Raw genomic sequence first — 17,761 nt, forward strand, 5'->3', positions numbered from 1 at the left:
TGGGGTTACCTGGAACAGGAAGGCCTGCTGGAGGAGGCTCCAAAGGCCCATGGGACTGTCCTTGAGGACATTTGCTGGGACCTAGACTTGAGGCGTCTCCGTGCTCTTCCCTGCACACCTTCTCTGATGGCACACAGTGCTGCTCTACATACCCAGGATGCCCTGCGCACGCGGGCGGAAATGATCGCTTGACTGGACCCCCAGAGCGGAAGGAGCCCCCGGAAGGGCGGGAAGCGCGCGGAGCCCGCCTCGGAGCCCGCTTCGGAGCCCGCTTCGGAGCCCGCCTCGGAGCCCACAGCAAGAGCATGAGGAACCAGGGTGTGAAATGGTGGGCGCTTGGAGAACCGCTGCTGGCTGAGTGGCAGGAGAGGAGGCTCAAGAGGTGGGCAGGGTCCATGGGCTTCGAGGGCCCACGAAGGTGGAGGGGGAGGGAAGGGAGGTTTCCGCCTGGAGTCAGGGCCAGGCCTGGGAGAGAGGGAGCACTCAGTTGCTTTGATCATATGCATGGATGGAGGCGGTCAGAAGTATGCAGGTAGGCCAAGGCCCAAAGACCACAGGCTGGTGTACATTGGCCATCCGTACAGACATACAGACCTGTGTAGACGCCGTAACAAGCCCAGCTGTATGGGCGCACCACAATACAAGACCAGGTCTCTGCACACGGTCACAGATGAGTGTGCACATCATCACAGCCTCCCAGCCCCAGGAATGCACACAATACAGGACCTAGAGGCCTCTCTCCACCCGGTCACAGATAATGTGCGCACAACACGGTCCAGGCACGGCTTCCCGGATCCACTCCCATGCCAAACAGGAACAGACCTGGGTGCACGCTGCAGGTCACACAGACCTTTGAACACTGCAAAACACAGACATACACATACACGCACACATACAACCGGACACGCAGACCCATGCACATGCCAGACACACACACTCTCTGACCCGCTCCGCCTCCCGTCGCACACACACAACCACACAGGACGCACGGTCACAGGCAGGGGCGCGCTCGCGCGCGCGCGCGAACACACACACACACACACACGCACACATACATTTGGTCGCACACGCGGGAGGCACAGAGCGGTGGCTGCCCAAGACTGCGGTCCAAGGCGCCCCGGCCCGCGCAGAGAGCGGAGCCTCGCTGGCGGCGGAGGGTAGGGGGCGCCGGTGGGGGCGGGGCGGGGGCCGGAGCCGCCCGAGCCCGGCAGGAGCGGGCACCTCTGCGCTCCGCGCTCGGGCCTCGCCTCCGCACCCGCCGTGCGCCTCTCGTGGGGCCCTCTCCGGCGCCCGTCCGCTCGCCCGGCCCCAGCCGCGGCCCCGGGGTGCAGGCAGGCGGCAGCGCCGCGCCCGCGGGACGGGGTGGAGGTGGGGACGGGGGGCGGGGATCGGGGCCGGGCCGGGGCCGCGCCGCCTGCGATGCCGGGCGCCCGCCGCAGCCGCCGCCGCCGGACCCCGGGATGGGGCGAGAGGCTGCGGCGGACGCCAGCATCTCCCCGCCGGGGGCCCCGCGGGCCGCGGAGTCGCCGCCGCCGCTGCTGCCGCCGCTGCTAAGACCCGGCGGGCGATGGGTGAGTTGACCCTGGCGTCCTGGGGGCCCGCGCCGCAGCCTCTCCATCCCCGCACTCTCGGCCCTTCGCCTCCATCTCCGCGCCTCCTCCGCGCTCGCTGCGCCCCGAATCACGGCTCTTAGAGCCCCCCTCCCTAAGCGTGACCTTTGCGGGTGGGGGCTGGAGCACTCGGCTGAGCGGTTGGGGTTGGGGGCCGGGATGAGGGGCGGATGCAAGAGAGGCTACACAGCTCTGGCGCCCCCTCCCCCAACCCGGCTGCTCGGCGGAGCTTTCCATGGCCCGGGAGGGCAAAGCCTCATCCTCTCTACCCGCCATCCCCGGCCTGGGCGGGGGGCGTCCCTAAGGCGCGGGGCTAGAGCCAGACGCTTTGTGCGCTGCACCCCGCGGCAAACCCGCGCGGCACGGGGCTGGGGGTGGGAGGCCTCAGCTCCCGCCTTCTCCCACCCCCGACCCCGGCCTGCGGCGGAGGAGGCCCAGGCGCTGTCGGGGTGCTGGTAGGGTGCGGGGGCCGAGACCAGGCAGAGAGGAGTGGAAAAAGAACCCCAGTCCTGTTGAGGGGGGGCTCCCGCTCTTTCCACTGCACTGCCCAGGGCGGGGAGGGGGCGGGGGAGGGAACCTGGCTCGGGGAGGGAGCTATAAATATCTGCAAATAGTGAGTTCTGGAACTGGGGATGGTGAGGGGAATGCACCTGGGTGTGTGTTGAGGGAGAGTGCCTGAGCTGGGGTGCCAGAGAAACAGAGACAGGTCTCAGCCAGCCCTGGTGACCCGAGATCAGGTGACTCTCCTAGCTCTGGAAGACGCCCTAGAAGGGGAGTGGGCAGGAACACTACTCCCGTGAGATCTCTCCGTGGTCCCCCAGGACTGGTACTCTCCCCATCCCCATAGCACTCCTCATCCTGGGACACCAGTCTAGATCTGCCTCGATGGAGGAGGTGTGAGTACCACTGTGTCACCTCCCGGGCAGTTACTAAAAATCCAGGCAATGGGCCAAGTCTGGAGATGGAAGGAAGAGCAAGACAAGGGCTTCCCCACCCCCACCTGGGGGAGCTGGCAATTTTGTGGGGTTATGGAGCGGAGGAGACAGGCACAGGGTTCTAGGAAAGTTTGAAAAGGGGGCTGCCAGCCCAAGGTGGAGAGAGAACTTGCTGGAAGACATAAAAGGAAGCTGGGAGAGTTTGCTTGGTAGAGAAAGTGGGAAGGACGTTCTGGGCAGAGGAATGGTACCAGCAAAGGCTTAGAGCTGTGAGTGCTCAGTATGTGCTGAGAGATGGAGGTCAGACACTGCTGGGGACCAAAATGAGAAGCCAGAAGAGACGGGAGCCAAGGCTGAAGGGAAGGAGGGCCAGTTGGAGGCGAGGTGGTGGGCTGCCCCAGGGAGCTGGCACAGGGACAGCACTGTGAGGAGCTGACGGGGCTGGGAGTGGCGCCGTCTGGCTCAGCTGCCCCTTCTGAGGGTCTGCCCAGTGCCCTGGATGTGGTCGGGGCTGTTTGACCCACATTTGTGACCCCTTTTACTGTGCTAGCTGGACCACCTCGGGCTAGTCAGCTTTCTGGACCTCAGTTTCGACGTCTGTCAAATGGGGAGAATCCGCCACAGAATTGTGGCGAGGACTGCAGGAGATGCTGCACAAGTGCCCGGCCACTGAGAAGTACTCAGGAAGGGGTTTGCTGCTGCATCGATATTTTTACCTGTTAAATGGGGACATTGATACCAGCTGCAGGCCTTGTCCACTTCATGGGTGATGGTGAGGATCACGTGAGGGCTGGATGTGACCAAAAGGCAGCTGAGGCCTGGGGAAACTGCATGTCCACGTCCTCTTTCTAGGAGAAGATGAGCGTAGCAGTGAGGAGTGGCTGGGGGCAGGGTAATCTGCACAGACAGCCTCCTGTCGTCCCCGTGGGCACCCACCACTCTCTGGCCCCCAGCGATGGCAATCATGGGACTCTGCTCTGTTCCCCAAGGCCAAAGCCTCTTTGCTCCTCATACTGCATGGTACACCCCCACCCCTCAGCCAGCTCTAATCTAGTCCACTACATGGAGACCAGTGCTCCCTTCTAGAAGTTTCTTCAGATATTCAGGCCAACAAACATGATGTCCTCCTGTGAGGAGCATGGTGCCTGGCAGCCAGGTGGAGAGGATACAGTCCTTGCCCTCCAGAGATTAGAATCTAGTTGGGCAGCAGGTGCCTAGCCCCATGCTGGCTGCTTGCAGGCAGGGAGAGTGTTGCAATAATTGCATCATGAGGCAGTCAAGTGCAGGAGTTAAACAGCAAGGATTCCAGATCCAGTCGCCCAGGTTTGAATCCCAGTCCTGTCACTTTTGATTATGTGTCTGTCTCTCTGTGTCTCAGTTTCTTTCTGTCTAAAATGAGGATGATGCACACTATTGCTGTTTGAACAGCTTGGATCAGTTTCTGGTGGCATTCGCAGCCCCCCTTCCAGAATGTCTCCCTATTGGCCTCTGCCTCCTCAGCGACTACACTGACTGCCCCAGTAGATGTGTTGTTCACTTCCCTGTTGTCTTCTCCTTCTGTCTGTGGTCCCTGTGGGCGGGCCCTGCCTTTCTGTACCCATTGCCTTGGCAGGGGGCAATTCAGTTGGCAAGCGGTGACCAATTTCTGTGGTCCCAGCAGGGCTGATTTCCAGCTACCAACAGCTTAACAGTCTCAAAATGGGAGCCAGTGCAGCACCCAAGCATTCAGTAGGTGCTTAATAAATGACGGTAGAACAAGGAGGAAAGGCCCCAGAGACTGTAGGTCAGATGGACTTGGGGAGCTGCCACTTGATGCAGTAGCTGAGGAGGGCTTGTAGGGGGAGGTGCTGGACGGGCTGAGGGCAGGGCGGGAGACCACGTGAATAAGTACCTGCAGGGACGAAGGGCAGCGGGAATGGCGATGTCTTCCTTTCCTCCACGCCTCTGGCCCTGCCTCACCCCTCTCTTGCCCCTTCTCCCTTGACCTTGGTCTGGCCTTAGCACAGAATGGCCCTGCTGGACCCCAAGCTTTAAATGAACAGATTCTGTTCCTTTGCTTATGCTGTTCTCTCTACCTGAATGTCTGTTCCACCCACCTCTCCCTCTGTCCTCTGAAGCTCTGTCACTCATCAAAAGCCTCCTCACGTACCGCCTCCTCCATGATGCCAGCCCTCCATCCCAAATCACACAGACCCTCCTCCTCCTGCTGACCCCTGGCCTGAGAGCCCCTCACACATGCGTACTGTCTGCTCATAAAAATATTAGTGGCTAACACTTATTGTGTCTCTACAGTAACCTGTGTGTGGGGAAGTTGAGGCCCAGTGTCTTGTCAGCACTAACCCGCCCTTTATATCTCAGTTTGAGCATGTGCATCCTGGTCTCCTTGCTGGGGGCCCACAGTGTGTTTGTTATTACATGTCCCTGAGAGACGGTCAGCTCCATGGGCTGCAGGAGCTCAAAAGAATGAACGAGTGACTGAGTAAATGAATGTTTCTCAGCCCAAGAGAACAGCCCGGCTCTTCCACCTGTTTTTCCCCCTTCTCCGTCCCTGGTGGAGGAGACTGGCCCTCCAGAGGGCAGCCTCACTTGCAGCAGGACAGTCATCAGGACCCTGCTTGTCTCCGTTTCCCCGAAGGGAAAAGTGAGGCTTCAAGAGCAGGTGGGAACTTCCCAAGGGCTGGAAGCAGGCCTGGTGGGCAGAAGGGCAGTGGACCACCCTCTGTGGTCTAGAATGGGCTGGCAAGGGGACCCAAGGCCTTGTCCATAAACCAGGAAGTTAATGGGGTCCCCAAATACTTTTCCTTGTACTTCTGAAATTTCCCTGTTGGCTCACTTCCTTTCATCTTCTCTATAAAAATAAAACTGGAACAATAGGAATCATTCACACACCTAATTACTCTGTTGTTTATGAATTTAGAGCTTATTTGGCCAAACACTTTGGTTCCCACTGCAGCAGGAATCCTGGGAGTGGGGTAGGGTGCAGGGTGAAGGCCAGGACAGAAGGTAGGAGGAGGAGTCTGTGCTCATACTGGGGCCTCGTGAGGGTCCGCCCTTTGGCTGCCTTCCCTAGGCAGGCCAGGAACTTCCCAGAAAGGGCAGGCCAGACAGGGTCTGAGCGAGGAAGGGTGACCAGAGGCAGTCTCTGGAGAGTCTGGTTGTAGGGACTCATGATGGAGGACTTTCCGGCTCTTCTCCCCAGCCTTGACCTCCAAGTCATAGTAATTTGCAGCTATTTATCGAACACTTACTATGTGCTGGGCACTGGGCCAACCACTTTGCGTCATCCCAGAGACACTGCCTAACTTCCCTCGAAGTAGGTACTCTTATTATCCCACTTGGCAGTTTGAGGTGGTCTGGGGCCCAGGGCCAGGAAGTGGCAGGGCTGGGATTATATCCAGCCTGAAGGACCCCAAAGCTTGATGGGGCACCTGTCTAGGGCGGACCCCCCAGAGCTTGCTAAGTACTCTGGACAAATCCCTTGTGGCTGCCCTTCCCTGGTTACTGGGAGCTGGACACACAGTCTGGGTGAATCGTGGTGGCGGGAAGGAGGACCAGGGAGAGCTGCCCATGATGGTCGGAGGGGGGAGTGGCTTCCGGGCTGGGCACACAGGCACTCTCTAGGGGCTGGCACCAGGCCTGACACAGGGAAGGCACTGGAGAAATATTTCTTAAGTATCTGTTTAGTGGTGATTTTGAGAGTGGAAAGTGAGAGCTACTTCCAGACACAAGGCTACTTCCAGACATTGGCTGGTTTAGGTGAAAGATTGAGAAAGTGCCTTCCCAACAGTCACCCAGGACTGTGAATGTTAATGGTTGTAAGTCATATTTATAGTGTTTATAGCACAAATGGGAACGAGATACTGGTGCTTTCTTGCGTGATTTCGTTTCAGTATCACAGAGGCGATGCCCCAGCTCCCCTACCCAGACTAGAAATCCAGGTGCCAGCTCAGGCCTCTACTGGTGCTGTCCCTTTGTCTGGAACGCCCTTCCCTTCTCCCCCTGACTCATCCTTTAAGACTCCTCCAGGAAGCCATGCCTCACCCCTGCCCTACTGATGCTCCTTGCAGAGATTTATATCTGTCCATCCCCATGGGATAAGAACCTTGTGCAGGGCAGGTCTGTTGAGGGCCTGGTGGGGATGCTAGTGGAGTGAATGGGGAAGACTCTGTCAGGGGGACTCGGGTGGAGGTCACCAGGGCCAGCAGTGGGGCTGCTCTGCTGTTCCTTGTGTCTGGGTGGGAAAGGGAGGGAATTATGAGAAAGACCAAGGGGCTTTCTGGTGTGGCTCCTGGAGGCAACTGTAAGGTGCAGCTCTGCCAGTGGACTGTCACCTCGGCCCAGAGAGGGGGCCAGATTGGGGAGCCACATGGCCAGCTGATCCCGCCCATTTCACAGAGGGAACATTGAGTCCTGGGGCGCTTGGCACTGACCCAGGGTGCCACGGAGAGTGGACGAGGGTCCCTTTTGTGGTCTGTAGGAGGGGAGCCCAGGGCTGTGGGGCTGCACCGCTCCCCAACCGCTGTCCCAAGCTGGAGTGTTTCTTGATGGGGTCCAGGTCAGGTCTAGGGGTGGATGAGAAGTAGGCACAGAGAGCAGAGTCCCCAGGGCTCAGGTCTGCCCTCTGGTCCTCCGGTGTGGGAGACAAAGCTCCTTAGAAAATATGCGTATTGTCCCAAAGCTGGCAGGAAATCCACGTTGATGGTTCATCCCAGCAGAAAGGTGCACAGGAGAAAAAGTCTGTAACAACTTAGGCCAGACTGTTAGCTCAGCAGGTGGTGAGATGGTGGGTGATGTGGTCCTGTTTCTTTTGCTGTGATTTCTAGATTTCCTAGAATGTACAAGAAACCCTTAATAACTAGAAAGATGAAGTTGTATTCTAAAGGAGAGAGGTAAGAAAAGTTTCCGTAAGAACAGCCAGATCCTCATTTGTTTGATTCTTGTCAAACACTGCTTGTGGGCAGCCTCCAGAGGGACTGGCTGCGGGGTCTCAGGAAGGGAGTTGCCCGGCCCTGGGCATCCCCCAGAACAGGTGCGCCTGTGGAAGCAGACAGCTTGCGTTTCTCTCATTCCTGGAAATTGGGTCAGTGAGAGCCCAGGCCTGGGCCTACTGGGATGCAGCGCCCTGAGAGTTCAGTCCAAACCTCTGACCTCTTTCCTATGGCGGCAGTCTGGCCTCCACCCCTCTTCCCCCTGATCCCCAAGTTTCAGCCTTGGGGACATTGCTGTGTTGGGCCCTCAGCCTGGAAAGCCAACCCACTCCACCCCAGGTGCTGCCGTCCACCCAGGAAGCCATTCCTGCCCCTTCTGGCCAGAGGTGGCCCCAGGGCTGTTAGCTTCACACCTGCCCCTCCCAGACACCCAGTGGGTATGCGTCTGTTTACTGTCTTTCCCACTGACTGCTGCCCGAAGTGCCATTCCGGCAGTCCTGCAGCGTGGTCAAGTTCTGCCCTGGGGTAACAGTATTCCTAATCACAGCTGAGCCCTGATTGTGGGTAGGGACTCGATGCCTGTCTCCCCCGCGGCCCCTGGCTCTGTACCTGGTCCAGAGCATTCATTCATTCATTCACTCATTCAGCACTTATTGAATGGATGCCAGCTGTATGCCAGGGGCTGGTCTAGCTGCCAGGGCACAGACCTACTGACTGCAGGGTGATCTTGTCTGTGCTTTTACACATATGTTTTGTGGGAGTCACATGCATGTGCACACAGCATAAGCACCTCTGTATGTGTGACTGTGTCCCTTAGGCTGTGCCCATGTGTCATTTTGCCAGTACCTTGGGCATGCCTAGCTAATTCATTCAGCAGGCGTTCACTGAGCACCCACCAATGGGGTGCTGGGCCCTGACCCTGAAGATTAATGTCCCAAGCTCTCTGCCCTTGGGTAGTAGCCATCTTGTGGGGCCATTGCAGTGCAGACTGGCGGGCACAGAGGCCAGCAGGCGTGGCAGTGGTCAGACGGCGTGTGGGGAGACTGGGACGGGGCGGGGAAGGGCGTTCCTGCATGGCTGTGGGTGTGCTTTGCGAAACTCCCATAGCCCTGGGACCCCAGGCTGGCCCTCCTTGCTGGTTTCACTGCTCTCAAGAGGCCCTGAAGGCTGACGGGGCTGGAGCACGGAGTCGGGGACTGTAAGCCCGCTGCTGCTGCTGGGAGGAGACTATGGAGCCCTGAGGAGGAAGCGTGTTGGCTGGAGAACTCGTGGTACAGAACTTCCTGTGAGAGGAGAACCTCAGGACCAGACCCCAGAACAGCACTTAGAGAGTAGGACCCCTCGATTCAGACCAGGGAAGCTGGAATATGGAACTTGAAGGGGAGAAATGGAGCAGCAAACCTAGAATGCCGGCCTTCTGGGACATGGAACACTGATGTCAGCTGGAGCTGGGAGATCAAGTCCGTGCCCCTAGGGGTCAGTGGGGAAACCGAGGTCCAGAGAGGATGGGGAGGTCCTGCGCCTTGGGCATGCACGTGGTCTCTGCTGAGCCAGGCCCTTCCCACAGCTTGCTGGTACCTGACCTTGGGCAAGTCCTGTCCCCTCTCCAAGCCCTGTTTCCCTCATCCGTGAAGATGAGATGAGGTGGAGCATATCACTTGGGAAGGAGGCGCTGCTCTTGGTGCCTAGGGTGGCATTGCAGAGGCCAGGACCCTGGCCACCTCACTCCTGGAATGATCGTTTCAACTTTTCTGTCGCTGCTGTTCCCTCTCTCCTGCCCCACAGTCAGTGAGAAGTTTGAGCACTGGCGGGCCTATTTCAGAACACTCGGATCCAGCAGGTGGGAAGGACTAAGTAATGAACAGAGCAAGAACAGATTGGTGACTCCGATGAAATAAAGGAGCAGGAGCCCAGCGCCTACAGCCCTGCATGATGTCCCCTGCTGTTTGGTGAGGGCTTACTGAGACTCCTTGGTGGGGACAGTTAGGTCCTGACCCAAGGGGGCTATGCCCCCTGGCAGGCAGGGGTGGACAGAGAGTAATCAGGAGGGGAAAAGAGAAAACCCTCATCGTTCAGCCTCATGGAGGCTCACAGGTGCCCAGAGCCGCAGAGCCAACCAGCTGTGCACCTGCTCCATCAGGACCACTCCCAGCAGGAGGCTAATTGTGGTAGTCAGATTCCCAGAAGATTCGCAGAAGCCCTGGGCCAGGTGAAGCCCTGAGTCCCTGTAAGGACCCTGCAGGCCGGTGTCACCAGCCTCCCTTTTATGCCTCAGCAGACAGGCCTGGAGAGGGTGGGAGTTTTGCTGAGGGCCCCAGAGCTGTGGGTAGCAGAGCTGGGTTCACACCCATTTGCTCACTCAGCAGTGGCTTGTTGAGCACCTGTTGTGCGTCAGGCACGGTTCTGGGCACTGAGCACCCAGCAGTGAGCTGTGGTGGGGAGGGTCCTAACCTGCTCGAAGCCGTTGCTTCATTTTCCACCTTCTTCCTTCCCAGACCTCTTCCCCACATCAGCCGTCAAGTTGCTCAGAATACTTGAAGGATAGAGTCATTTCCTGTGTCTCCTTTCATCACCGCTGTCCCATTAGAATTCAACCCAGATGAGACACTTCATTGGGGTGGGCTGAGCTCAAGGTTGTGTGGCAGGCAGGACTAGGACCTGTAGCCACTTTTCTAAGCTCCAGACAAGGCCTGAGAGCCCAGCGGCATTTACTGAAAAGTGCAGGTGTGTGGATTTGGGGAGAGGGTCTTTTATTCATTCAACACACCTCTGTGTCAGGCTCTATGCTGCAGCTGGGGGCCCTGAAGAGGCAGCTCGGCTCTTTCCACAGCCTGGGGTCAGGGAGGCCTGGAGAGAGTCCAGTTCAGCCAAACCCTCCCAAGACCGGCATGGGGATGGGGAGTGTAAGATTACACAGAAACTTCAAGCCTCCTAGAAGATCTGGACTTTATCCTGAGGCCAACGGTTCCCAGCTAGGAGGGGCAGCGTCAGATGTAGCTTTTGCTTGGCTCATGGGGACCAGGCTGGGAGCTCCTTAGAAAGGCCGCTGCTGCCATCCAGGTGAGCATTGGTGGTGGCAGAACCAGCATGGGACAGTGACACAGGGAAAGGGGTGGGAATTGAGAAGTATGGGGCATGAAATAGACAAGCCTTGGTGAAAGGTGTGCGGGGTCAGTGAGAGGGAGGACTTCGGGAGGTTCCTGTGCTCCTAAGGGTGGGTGGCTTGGTGGATGGTTACATCACTGACAGGGCCCAGAAGGAGGAAAGTCCATAATGCCCAAAGTTATCCAAGCGTCCCTGCGTGCAAGGCTCAGGTCACAGTTTATCAGCTCAGGTTGTTGGAACAACTGTTTGAGTGAGTTCTTTGTGTCTTATTTTGTAGTGGAGGTTCCCAGGCAGGATGGGAACTGATTCTAAAGCCCAGGCCCTGCCCTCCCTGAGGCCTGGCCCAGATCCCACTGGCTCTGCTCCTCTCTCTCCCTTCCCACTACCGGCACTTGGGCTTCTCAAGTGTACCAGTACCTACCACCTACCATCCTGTATGCATGGGGAGATTCCCCTAGGACACCTTCCACTCCTGCTGCCTAGGAACACAAGGACCAACCTTTGCCTCCACCCAACGTGTGGGCATCCCCACCCTGGACATGGGCATCCCCCTGCATTGGCACTCCCCTACTCCCCCAGCCTCCAGGGTGCAGCACATGGAACGAAGTCTCTCCAGCTGTGGTTTGATTCTGTCGAAGCTTGGTTCTGTTGCCTGCCCTGCCTGTGCTAGAGAAACCCCGTGAGGACAGAGGAGGGGTGGGGTGTGCCCTTCCCTCCCTTCCCCCACACTCAGGCTTTCTGGGCTGGAGATAGAGCTGAGGCTCGGCACTGAAGTGGCCCTTTGTACATTGTCCCTGGAGGATGGGCAAGCCTGGCGGGAGGGGCTGGCACTGCCTGGGCTGCCTGGGCTGGGTGGCGCTGATCTCAGCAGGGCTGGGGGGATAGGGGGCTTTCTCTGGGCCACTGGTGCTGTGGAGAGCACTCTGCTAAGTGTGGGTATGCTCCGGCAGGCCTGCTGCCCCAGGCAGCCCCAAACCAGATACTTGCCCTGGGAGTTGATCATCACTTCGCATAAGAGTTCCGTCATCAACTGTTTGTGGAGCTCCTGCTCCAGGCCAGGCTTTGTCCTAGGGGATGGGGAGCAGCAGTGACCGGTGACTGAAGCCCATGGTGACCCTGCTCTCCTCTTGTTGACATTCCAAGCGAGCAGGGTGTGGGTGGGGGAGACAGACCACTAACACGTAAACAATGAGACAGATAGCTTCCGCAGGGAGGAGTGTTGTGAAGCCGATGACCTGGGGAGGGAACAGCCGCTTTAGCTGGCTGGTCAGGAAGGCCCCTCTGAGCAGGCAGCCAGCAAATGGAGATCTGAGGGAAGGGCATTCAGGCGGAGGGAACAGCCAGTGCGAGGACCCTGAGACAGGTGAGCCTTGGGTGTGGGAGGGGCAGAAAGGTGGGGACTGAGCCGAGAGGATGAGAGAAGTGAGGTCAGCAAAGCCTCAGGGACCAGACTGGCAGGGCCTCTGGGCACGGTGAGGAGCGTGGATTTTATTCTGAGTATGTTAAGGGGTTTGAATGGGGTTGGGGTAGTGTCCTGATGGGGACTTTGCAGTGACAGAATCTGTGGGGCTCTGTGCCAAATGAAAATGTGGGGCCTTTTGTTCAAAAATTACGAATTTCAAGAGAGGGAAAAAAAAGGCAGGAGGGAGGCCACTGAAGAGGATGAGTGGGGCTGGGTCCTAGGGGCATTTTGGAGGGAGGTGCCGACAGGCCTCATAGCCAGGCCATCCAGCCACGTGGTGAGGCCGTGTGGAGGGCAAGCATGAACCTCTGCTCAGGAGCTCAGAGGTCTGGTCTCTGTCAAGGTTCTTTGGATATTACCGTGTTTAATCCTTATGGGATGAGGGCCTGGGAAGGTCCCTCATTGCAGATGGGGACTCTGAGGCCCAGGAATATTAAGTGACCCCGTCCACTAGGCTTGTCTGCTCTGGCTGCCCTCTCTTGTCCAGACGGGGCAGGGTGGGTCATTTGGGTCTGGAAGGCCGAGTGGCTGAGAGGTGGACCAGGAGTTGCAAGCCCAAGGTGCGGGGCCCCCTGGGGGGATTCTCCCCGCACTGACCTCAGTGGGCTCTGTACGGATGTGAACAACAGGCCTGCGTGGGGCGGCGCTCAGTCTGCATTTGTTGAAGGACTGGCAGCGTGTTCCTGTTCATGAACTGGAAGAAGCTGGGTTCTCTATCCTCTGATCAGAAGCTCTATTAATGATTGATAACCTGCCCAATTAGTTATTGCAGGCTTGTGCTCCACTCCTGCTACCTTGGCCCTACACTGGCTGGACCCTGGCCTCCGCTCTCTTCTTCCTTCCTTCTCCCTTCCGGCACTGCACACTGCCCTGCCTCTCTCAGCCCTCCCCCTGCAGGGATGACTGGGCCTCTGGGCCGTTGGGATGTCCCCCATGCAGGGTGTCCTCTCAACACTCCTCGTTCTGGTCTTCAGCCACCCTCCTGGGTGGGGCTCATCCTGTCTGACAGATGGAGACACTGAGGCACAGTGGGGCCGTGGGGCAGGCAGACAGGCCAACAGGAAGTTTCTCTCCAGGCTGATGGGGGCTCCTGAGCAGGCTGGGGTTGACGGTACTCCGCCCCTCAGGGAGGCAAGGGCTCAGGTGGGGCGTGAGGAGGGAGAAGGAATCCCAGGAGTGAGGCAGTTAAAGGCCCCCGATGCATCCATCCCCTCAGGAGCACGCATGTGCGCAGCTCCGCCAGCCAACTCTCTTCTGCACCAGGGTCTGACTTATGTCTTCATTCTCTCAGGAGGACCCTGGAGAGGGTCATTCCTAACACAAAGAACAAGTGCTTTGCCAGTGGTGGACTTGGACGTGGAGCCAGGCAGTACAGTAGCTGTTAGGGGGTCTCTTCTGAGCCTGCTGATTTCTCATCTGTGGCCAGCCTTGCTCCCGATCCCAGAGAGCCCCTCTCCCTGGCCTACTCGCACCCCAACAGGGTGGAGCGCTGGGCCCATGTGCAGGTGAATGGCCCAGGTTCTCTGATGGGCATTGTTGGAATCAGACCCAGGTCTCCCAGCTCCTCGCCCCACCCCCAGACTCACTTTGTTTGAGGCACTGGGTCCTACCAGTGGAGAGTTTACTTCCAGGCTCTTTTGCGTGTACCTCCATGTCCCATTGGACAGTGCCCAGGAGCCAGGGCACAGTTCACAGCGAACTTCCGCCCAGAGAGGGAGCAGGACAAGGCTCTGAGAGGAGTTGGGCATGCAGTTCACTGAGCTCAGAGCACAGACGGGCTCCTCACCTGTAAGATGGAAACCGCGGTGCTCCCACCTTGGCTCTGGGGATTGGCTTCTGCAGGCTGGGGCTGCCTCGCCCTGCCACTTGGTTACTTGTTTGTATCTCGTAGTTGAGGAGACTGAGGCCAAAAGAGGTGAGGCCACCCAGTTGGGAAGAGGTGGGGCCAGGAAACTAGCTCGGGGGAAGGGCAGAGCTGGCACCTGGCCAGGCCAAGGTTGGGTCCCCATGTAGCTCCCTGCCACCTGCGCTCAGCCTGGGGGTTGGGGGACGGCCTCCAGGAAGGAAACAGCTGCCGCCAAGCCATGAAGGCCAGGCATGGGATTGGGAGGCACAATGCAGCAGTGAGGCCGGGACACTGCCTCGCCGAGGCAGGTACCGGGTCAGGTGAGGGGAGGGTGGGCCTGGGGGTACCCAGGGAGAGGCAGGCAGAGGCCAAGGCAGGTTCGGGTGGTGGGGAGCGAGAGGCCCCAGGGTCTGGGTTGGACACTTTGCTGCTCTTAGAGGGTGAACCAGGCTGGTCACCCAGACTGTGAACCCCCTTCCTCATCTGTGATAGCGATGGGGGCTAACGTGAGGAGAAACACTGCTGGCAAACAGTTAATGGAAACCCCTGAGTGATGGGTGCAATCGCTGTGAGACTCTCCCTCGCTGTCTCTGAGTTCTGGGCCAGCGGGGCTGGGAAAAAAATAATGCGGAAGGAGGGCCGTGCACATGGGCAGGGTCTGCAGGAGCCAGGTCCTCTAAGGGGCTTCTAGCCCTCAGAGCTCCTGAAGTCCAGGCCTGGCCTCAGAGCTTTTCCAGCTTTTTAGAGCACGAGACCCCCTTCAAGCTACTGGAAACCCCAACACGGGACCCTGTCCGGGTGATCTGTTTCCACTGGAGTTGGGTGGGGGGTGGAAGAGGCTCTGGGGCTCCCTCGGCCTTTCTGGGAACCTTGGGTTTTGTGAAATGCAGTTTTAAGTCACTGCAGCCCAGCCTTGCGCCTAGGGGATTGTAGGGGGTGGGCAGCGGGGCTCACACGGTTACAGGTGCGGGTGGCACGAGCAGAGGGGATCTGGGAAGGTGCAGCTCTCTTGGGCACAGTGCTCTGGTGGCTGGTCTGGGCATGTGCCAGAGCCAGGGAGGCATGTGACCCACAAACGCAGGCCTAGGGACTCCTGCTGGGGGCCGGAGCAGAAGTGAGGGGGCCTTTGCCCTGGGCAAGGCTCAAGGCAGCAGCTTAGACTTTGTTCCTGAACTCCTGAGTGAGAACCCACAGAGGTGGTGGGCAGGTGTGAATCCTGGTCCTCAGCCCCTGTGCCCATTGCCTCACCGCCCAGTCGCCGTTAGGATAATGGAGTAAGGTGAGCGCCACAGCACCTGGCACCCAAAGGCACTCAGTTAAGTGCCAGCTGCCAAGAGGACTGTCATGATGGAGGCGCCACCTCCTGGGAGGAATGTTCCGGGCCCACGGCTCTCCCGCTCTGCCTAGCCCTGCCCAGCTAGAAGGTGTGGCTGTCTTGACCTCAATAAGGAAGTAAACTGAGTCAGGCTCAGAGAGATGAGGAATCGCAAACTGTAGCAAGGGCCAGGCGGGTCTGCGGAGGGTTAGAGACCGGTGGTATTTGTAGGCCGGGAACGTAGAGGGCAGAGTTCCGTGAGAGTCTGTTAACGTCAGAAACAAACGGAGACCAGCATTGGGAAGTTCTTGAGCAGAATGAATCAGCCCAGCCGTGCAAACAAAAGCTCAGCTCAGCTCAGCCCACTTTGTGAGACCAACCCAACCTGGGTCATCCATTCGGGTGCCTCTGGCAAAATTTCCAAGGTTGATATGAGACAACTTCTCATCAACCCCCCATCACCTGAGAAAATCCCAAAACTATCAGTTTTCTACAAATCAGAAAATCAAGTTTCTTAGTCCTTAAGTTTTGTCTCCCTGCCTTGGGATTGCTAACCCAAGAGGGCACCAACCCAGATGGGGGTCTCAGGCTTCTGCCCAAGCAGCCCCTGAAATTTGGGGAGTATCCTTGCCGCCCTCTCCTCGAGGCCCCCCATGCCCCTCAACAGACTCTGGGCCCTGCTTTGCTGCCATGGCACTGGTTGTTCCTGACACACAGGCTTTTGTGCCCTTCACCTGATGCCTGGCATACCGTCTCCACTCTGCGAGATGGCTCCTTCTCGACCTTGGGTCTCAGGTGAAATGTCCTCGCCTCGGGAGGTCCTCCCTGATAGCTGGCATCCTCTGTTGGTCGGTTTTCTCATTTGTCCTCTGTCCCTCCACTGGACTGAGCTCTGTGAGGACCTCATCTCCCCATCTTGCTCCCTGCGGCTCCTTCAGCTCCACACCCAGGGCTGAACTGCTCTCTCCACCCACCCCAGGACAGGGCAGAGGCACCAGCAGCCCAACCGCAATCCTTACATTTCCCCAAGACCTGCTCACAGCCCCTGGGTGCCTTCCCTCCACCCTGGCCCAGTGCCCACAGGGTCAAGTCCACGACTGTGTGGCTCTGCTGGAGACACAGCCAGATCCCTGTGCCTGAAATTCCACCCTAGAGCTTGTCTGTCTGGCGTGCCCCAGACATTCACTGAACATCCGTCTGGGCTGGGCCCCAGGTTGGACGCAGGGAGCACAGGCTTGGAAAACTCACAGTGTGGGATGGAAGTGGGCAAGGCAGGGGACATGGCCAATAGCACCTGAAGTTTGCTGTGACAGGGCAGAAGCAGGGGTTGGAGGAGACAGGACCCTCAGTCTGGTGACCCCCAGTCACACTCAGGCAGGGGTTTAGGGTTGGGATCAGGGTTGGGGTACCTTGAGGGGTTCCTGATTTGGGAGCACCTGTTCCCTGTGCCCACAGAGCCCTTTCTGTGGGATGTTTGTATGTCTCTGTGTCGAGCCCCTCTCCCCAGACCACTCCAGAGTCTCTGCTTCGACCTCAGATGCCTTGGTCTCCCTCCTGTGACGGCGTTCACCACGTGCCCCTCACCAGATGTTTGACTCAGACCTCTTTGTTCCGCGCCCTTTAGATATGTGAACTCCTCCCCACAGTCCTGTGACGTGGATACCCTCACATCCCCATTTCACTGATGAGGAAGCTGAGGCCCAGGGAAATGGAGAACCCCTGCCGTCTGGCTGCAGGGTCTGAAAACTGTCTCAGGTGGCCTCTGTGCAGAACAAAGTCCAGGCCCCAGACCCAGGCTTGGGTCAGTGTATGTCCTGGCCTCACACGGACCACCTGCACCAGCTTGTCCTTCACGACTCTGTTTCTGCTCTTCCTCCTTCGCAGACTTTCCCTGGGTCCCACCTTCAGGCCCAGCTCTTGGCCCCGGGATGTCAGGCGGCCCCTCAGAGCTGTGTCCCTCCTCCCTCCATCAACCAGTATTTAGCAAGTGCCTCAGTAATAGCTCACCACCATCCCTCACCAAGGCCCTGTGTGCCAGGCTGGACGCGCCAGGCTGCCTCCTCACTCCAGCACCCCTGCTGTCCTGATGCACATCCTCCCCTCAGCTCCTCCCGCTGCCTCCTCCACTGCTCCCACGGGGCTGATGCAGCAGACCCGGCTCCCTGCCTCTGTTCTCCATGTTCAGTCTAAACCTGTGCAGTCCAATGCAGTGACCACCACCACACGTGGCTATTAAAACTAAAATTTAAACTATTAATTAGTTACAATTTCCTGTCAATTTCAAGTGCTCAGTAGCCACGTGTGGCTAGTAGCTGGTGTGTTGGACAGCCTGGGCCTAGAATTCCTGGGAATTGAGGGTCATGGTACACCAGACCCTCCTTCGGCCAAGCCATTTGTGTTCAGCCTGGGGCAGGACTCCCAAGTCTGCAGCCCCACTGGACCCCAGGTTTGCCTGTCAGGAGGTGCAGGATGCTTGGGAAATCTCGGTTTCCATCTGCTTCATTCCCACAAGCTCTGGATGGATGAGTGAGTAGCTTAACCTCTTGAAGCCTCTGTTTCC

At 58.3% G+C, this 17,761-nt stretch overlaps 1 protein-coding gene across 2 annotated transcripts in view; it reads left to right on the top strand.

Moving 5' to 3' along the window:
* Positions 1–311: 311 nt before the first annotated feature.
* Positions 312–17,761, top strand: part of MGAT3 (beta-1,4-mannosyl-glycoprotein 4-beta-N-acetylglucosaminyltransferase) — a 29,720-nt gene continuing 12,270 nt past the window's right edge. The window contains exon 1 of one of the 2 annotated variants that reach the window (XM_072973556.1): positions 312–382. The gene's annotated coding sequence lies outside the window, so the exon portion shown is untranslated. Of the gene's footprint in view, positions 383–1,410; positions 1,572–17,761 lie in introns of those variants that run through there. The other variant, XM_031671759.2, reaches the window with a different exon arrangement.

This window comes from Vicugna pacos, chromosome 12 (assembly GCF_048564905.1).
Source record: "Vicugna pacos chromosome 12, VicPac4, whole genome shotgun sequence".
In the NCBI taxonomy this organism is placed as follows: domain Eukaryota; kingdom Metazoa; phylum Chordata; class Mammalia; order Artiodactyla; family Camelidae; genus Vicugna; species Vicugna pacos.